The sequence below is a fragment of the Arachis ipaensis genome, chromosome B09 (genome assembly GCF_000816755.2).
Source record: "Arachis ipaensis cultivar K30076 chromosome B09, Araip1.1, whole genome shotgun sequence".
Classification (NCBI taxonomy): domain Eukaryota; kingdom Viridiplantae; phylum Streptophyta; class Magnoliopsida; order Fabales; family Fabaceae; genus Arachis; species Arachis ipaensis.
Window position 1 is genome coordinate 1,637,217 of NC_029793.2, and position 6,356 is coordinate 1,643,572.

The following is a 6,356-nucleotide window of genomic DNA, read 5'->3' on the forward strand; positions in this document are numbered from 1 at the left end:
GATCGAGTACCGGACGGTTCGGATTAGTATCTTGGTTGATGAGGGGGGGGTCTTGCCTGATCGTAAGTTACCGGGTTGGAGTAGACGACGTCCCGAGCACTTCGTGTAAGGAGGGGAGTGTCACCTGCAAAGACACTCCGACGCTCTAGTCAGCAAAGTATGCAGGCGAAAAAGGGATGAATGGTACGTGACGTACCTTGGGGGAGGGGTAAGACCTTCTCCATATATACCGTGTCAGAGGTGGGCCCTGCAGGGGCAGGCCCACCTTTTTCGATGATTCCTTCGCACAGCTGTAGCAAAGCTGTCAGGGACGCGTGTCCGGGTCGGCGACTAAGCGCCTCACTCTTGACCGTTCGGGTCGGGTGGTGCTCGGGTCGGGCTGGCCTGCAAATGGTTTGGACCAGGCCATAACAGTGCCCCCAACGCGCCAGCAATGACCGTGAGGGTTGTTGGTGGCGTGTTATCTCTTCTTTCGTGTGTTGTCGCCAGGTCGGCCGCCCGTGGAGGGGACGTGCCTCTTGCGCGCGTGTCTGTTCGTTGCTGAGGTGATCATTTGTCGCCTCGTTCCTCGCGCAGAGCATTAAATACTCATAATGGGTTAAAAACCCCGCGCGCAAAGACTGTTTTGCCCTTAGGCCTTTCGCGCTCCTTGAATGGCAGTTTTAAACAGTTTTTTCTTTGTTTTCTTCTCATATCTTCACTCCAATAATCTTCATCTTCCCCTTCTTTGAGTTTCCCAGAGTGTTGTTTCTGCATTCTTGTGCATTCGCTTCTCCAATCATCTCTTTCGAATCTTCGCAATTAATCCAGGTAATCATTCATCTCTTCGTTCTCTGCTTCGTGTTTATTTTGCCTTTTCCATTAGTTCTTTTGCATGTATGCTGTTTGCTTGGTTTTGTATGGTAGATGGCCTTTAGTGCCAAGTAGGTGCGTAAAGGGGGTTACCATTTCAGGGTAGGCTTTTGTTTGAATTTTGCCTTAGCCATGCTTGATCCTAGCTATTGAATAGGTTTAAATGTAGTTTCTGGATTTTTTCCGGACTCCCGGCCTCATAGACTAACCGAGTGGTACCCCACTGTAGGTATGCCTCGCGTCGTTTCTCGAGCTTCTCCCTCCGCCGCAAATTACGACCCCTACGCCTGGGTGACTGCCGACGTGAAGGACTCCCCGAACCAGATGGGCGAGGAGGAGTTGACGGAGTTCCACCAGGGTGAGTACTTGTGCGGAGGGACAGACGAGGAAGCCAATTACGACGTCTTTGTTCCTGCCCCCAACGAACGACTATATGAGCTTAACTTCCATTCCCCTCAGGTCCCCGACTGGATCTGGTTTTATAAGTACATGTTCACCCAGGTGGGGGTTCGCATCCCGTTTTCTGCTTTTCAAATGGCGCTCCTTAACCGGATCTCCGTGGCACTGTCGCAACTGCATCCGAACAGTTGGGCTTCTATCCGCTGTTTCGAGATGGTATGTGAATATTTGGAGTTGTCGGCGTCCATTGACGTCTTTCTCTTTTTCTTTAACCTCACGAATCCTTCGAAGGAGGGGAAAGCGAGGAAAGGGTTCATGTCCTTCCGATCTGCCCAGGGTCGGAGGATTTTCGGCTTGTTCGAGGACTCTTATCATGGGTTTAAAGACAAGTATTTTAAGGTGCGTCCGGTCAGAGGTCGTCACCCCTTCTAGCTGTCGTTAGAAGGGGAACGCCTCATCCCGACGTACTGGAGCTTCGGGGCAGGATCTAACACTTTTATTAAGGTGACTTATAAGGGGATGTCCGTCGTGGACAAAAAGGTTGCCGATGTACTGTTGGCTGTTTTTGGGAAGAATCATGTGAACCCCCACCTTTTGATGGGTGACCGGTAGGTCGCCAGAAACTATATTTGTGAGTTGTTTTGCCTTGTATTTTTTGCGTTGCTATTGCCTCACTTGGTTGTGCCGGTTTCACGACTAACTTGTTTAATTGTTTGTTGCAGTGGAGATGTCTGCTTCGGTGACATGGCTTGAGGGTTTGTACAAGACCTTCTTGGCAGACAGTGATGAAGAGAAAGCTGACGAGAAGGTTGACGGTAAGCCGGAGAACCCTCCTGAGGAAAAGAAGGATCAGGCGGTGCCTTCCCCTCGTGACACCGAGATGTCTGACAAAAACTCTGCCGGGGCGCATGCTTCCCCTATTCCCGAGGAGACGGCCGGCATTGGGCATTCTTCCTCCATCCAACAAGAGGATGATGATTTGAAGCTCATCCCTACTCCCAAAAGGCAGAGGGCATCTTCTAGTCCCGAAGGAGTTCTCACCGTGATGGAGAGAAACTTCGATGCTGGGGCTTTCATTGACTCCCAACTAATCGCCGGCACAGAAAATCACTTTCTCTGCACCGAGCTTGCGAGGCAGGCGAGGTGGATGTATCGTACCCTTCTCCGCGGTGCTGTAATAGTCCAGAAGGCCGAGTTCGAGTTATCGGGGATGCAGTCGCTGCGCCGGAAGCTCGAAGCTGCTACTAAGGCCAACAATGAATTCAAAGCTCAAGTTGAAATGCTTTAAGAGCAGCTGTCCGGGACGGGGAAAAAGCTTAAGGATGCTGAGGAGAAAGTCGCGTCTGCTGAGGAGAAGCTGGAGGCCTTCGATGCTACCATGTCTCGTTTAACCGAGTGGGAGATGGCTTTGGAAAATCAGCTCAATGCCACGCAAGGTCGGGTGGTCGCTCTGGAGAAGGAGCGTGATGCGGCCGTTTCGTCGGCCAAGGCTGCCCAAGCTGAGATCGAGGAGCTCAGGAAGAAGCATATAAGGAGACTAGAAAGCAGGGAAAGAACGCGATCTTCATGACTCAAGAGGCACTTAAGGCCCAGGTGAAGATCGTGGCTCCTGATTTCGATACGTCGGCAATTGGGGTCTTTAAAACAATCAAGGATGGCAAGATTGTCGATATGCCCAAAATGTGATCTCTTTGTACTTGGTGTATTTTGCTTGTAGAACTTGTGGAACTAGTCTTTTGATATACTTTACTGGTCGCCTGGTCGGCTTTTGGTTATCATCTTTATCCGTTCATCTAGTATTATTTTCGTTTCATTTTGCTACCGCTTGGTTGGTATTGGCTTTGTCGCTCGTGTTTGCTTTACCATTTTGGTAGTTTGGCAGGGCCAGGTCGTGGCCTTTAGTATTGCCGTAGCCGTTTGTTATGGCTTAAATTTAGGTGGCTCCCAGGGTGATCAGTCCCGGGGTGCCGTATTGTGATTCCGTTTAACGTATTATATGGAACTTGTTGTCGTGGGATGTATAAGTAGGGAAAAATCAATAGAGAGGTAATTTTGACAAGTAAACATTAACCGGTAATTGAACAAGTCTATTATCGTAGCAAGTGCAAAAGTAAATTATTAAGCTCGTTAGGCCGCCTGGTCAGCGTTCTTGAGCTAAGAATAAAACCTTCTTACGTTACCTGCATTCCAAGTTCTCGGGACCTCTTTACCGTCGAGCTTCTCCAATTTGTAGGCGCCCTTTCCAATCACTTCTTTGACTCTGTAGGGGCCTTCTCAGTTCGCCGCCAGTTTACCTTCTCCTTGGGTCGGTAGCCCGATGGCATTGCGTCGTAGGACAAGGTCGTTTTGCTCAAATTCCCTCTTGAGCACTTTGGAGTTGTAGCGCAGGGCCATTCTTTGCTTTAGTGCTATTTCCGACAAATGGGCTATTTCGCTAGCCTCGTCTGCCAGGTCTTTTTCCACCGCTTCTTCTACTCCCTTTAGGAGTAATCGTGGGCTTGGCTCGCCGATCCCTACGGGTATCATTGCGTCCACCCCGTATGTCAGGCGGAAAGGGGTTCCCCTGTGGAGGATTGCTCGGTTGTTCGGTAGGACCAAAGAACCGAGGCGAGTTCGTTGGCCCATGCCCCTTTTTTGTTATCCAGCCGCTTCTTGAGGCCCAGCAAGACGACCTTGTTTGCAGCCTCAATTTGACCGTTTGTCTGGGGATGCTCTACTGAGGAGAACTTCTGCTTTATGCCCAGGCCGGCGAGGAACTCCATGAATTTCTTGTCGGTGAACTATGTCCCGTTGTCAGAGATGACGATTTCTGGGATGCCGAATCGAGTTATCACTTGCCTCCACATGAACTTTCGACAATTGGCTGAGGATATGCTCGCTAGTGGTTCAGCCTCTATCCATTTGGTGTAGTAGTCGATAGCGACTATGAGGTATTTGACTTGCCCCGGGCCGACCGGGAAAGGTCTTAGTAGATCGACTCCCCATTGTGCGAAAGGTCGGGAGGACGTCAGTAGGCTTAGTTCTGTTGCCGGCGCTCTGTGGAAGTTGGCGTTCTCTTGGAACTTGACACATTTCATTACGAACTCTTTTGAGTCGACCATCATCGACGGCCAGTAATATTCAGCTCGGATGAGCTTTCTTGCTAGGGCTTTGCCTCCGATGTGGTGACCGCAGCATCCCTCATGGACTTCTCTGAGTACGTAGTCCGTCTGGTCGGGATGGAGGCACTTCAGCGAGGGCTGGCTAAGTCCCTTTCTGAACAGTTGGCCTTGTATGATCGCATATTTGGCCGCCTCCCTTCTCAGTGCTTTAGCTTCCTTCTCGTCTTCAGGGAGTTTGCCGTTTTCTAGGAAATCAGTGATGGGGTCCATCCAGGAGGGGCCTATCTTTGTTAGGTGGAGGGCGACTGCCGGTTCCTTTATCATTCCTTGAATAAGGGACCTGTTGCCGACTCCCGGTTTTGTGCTCGCTAGCTTTGATAGGAGGTCTGCCCGTGTGTTCCTTTCCCTCAGAACGTGTTGGACCACGACCTCCTCGAACTGTTTTGCCAGCTCTTTGACCTTTTCCAAGTACTTTTGCAATAGCGAGTCCCTGGCTTGGTAGCTTCCGTTCACCTGCGAGGTAACGACCTGTGAGTCACTGCATACTTCCAGCCTTGTAGCCCCGACTTCTCGAGCTAGGATCAAGCCGCCCAGAAGGGCCTCGTATTCCGCTTGGTTGTTTGATACAGGAAACTTGAACTTGATTGATTGTTTGTATATGACCCCGGCAGGACTTTCCAAGATGATCCCACTACCCCCGGACGTTTGGTTGGAGGCCCTGTCCACGTGGAGCCTCCACCGTATGCCCGTTTCTTCGGTTGGGTCCCCGCTACTTCCACCAAGAGGTCTGCCATTGCTTGTGCCTTGATCGCATATCGGGGCTCATATCGCAAATCATATTGAGATAGTTCGATGGCCCAAGTCATCATTCTTCCCGATTAGTCGAGTTTTTGGAGAACTTGGCGGATTCTTTGGTCCGTTCTTACGACCACTTGGTGACACTAAAAGTACTGCCGTAGTCTTCGGGAGGAGGTTAGCAGTGCTAGAGCCAGCTTCTCTAGTTTGCTGTATCTTAGTTCTGCTCCTTGTAGCGCTCTACTCACGAAGTAAACTGGTTGTTGAATCTTCCCTTCTTCCTGTACCAAGACTGCCGCCAGCGCCTCCTCCGTTATGGCCAGGTACAGGTAGAGTGGTTCTCCGACTTTTGGCTTCCCGAGCACGGGTGATGTTGCTAGGATTTCTTTGAAATGATTGAATGCTTCCTCACACGCCGGGGTCCAATAAAAACTATCCCTTTTTTCATAAGGTTGAAAAATGGCAGCGCTCTAGCAGCTGACGCTCCGAGGAAACGGGATAAAGCGGTGAGTCTTCCAGATAGCCTCTGAACATCCTTGACGCAGCCCGGACTCTTCATTTGGAGTATTGCTTGGCATTTTTCCAGGTTGGCCTCGACCCCCCTTTGGGTTATCATGAACCCTAGGAACTTCCCTGCTTCCATGGCAAAGGCGCATTTGAGTGGGTTGAGCCTCATGTCGTGTTGTCGGAGGGAGGTGAACACGTTTCCCAGGTCGCTTATGAGGTCCTCAGACCGGGTGGTCTTTGCGATAGTCATAATAGAGGCTCTTGTTTCCCCCGGTCCGGTCCTTCAGAGGTCGGGGTTTCGACAGAATTCCCTTCTCGGCTATCTGTTGGTAAACTTCTATAATAGGGACTATTTAAAGGTCTCCATAAGCCGTAGATGAAGGGATTGAATTCTTATTCCTTCTAGGGGATTCTATTACTACACCTTTATGGGACCCAACTGTAACTCCAAAGAATATGGGTATAAAAGTTAACCACCTAGAATCGATCTATGACCGCTAAACAAAAGGAGTCCTTTACTAAGTAAGCTAGGCAACCGTCTTTACCCGCCTCAACCGATCTAGGGGGTGTAATTGGTGAATTTCCCGACACAAGGAAACGCTCGGGACGTCTTGCTCGGACCGCCATCTCTGGCGTGTTCCTTCTGTCTCTCCCCGATGCCGTGCTGCTGGGTTTGGTTGTAGGCGGGCTGCCGCTTGTTGG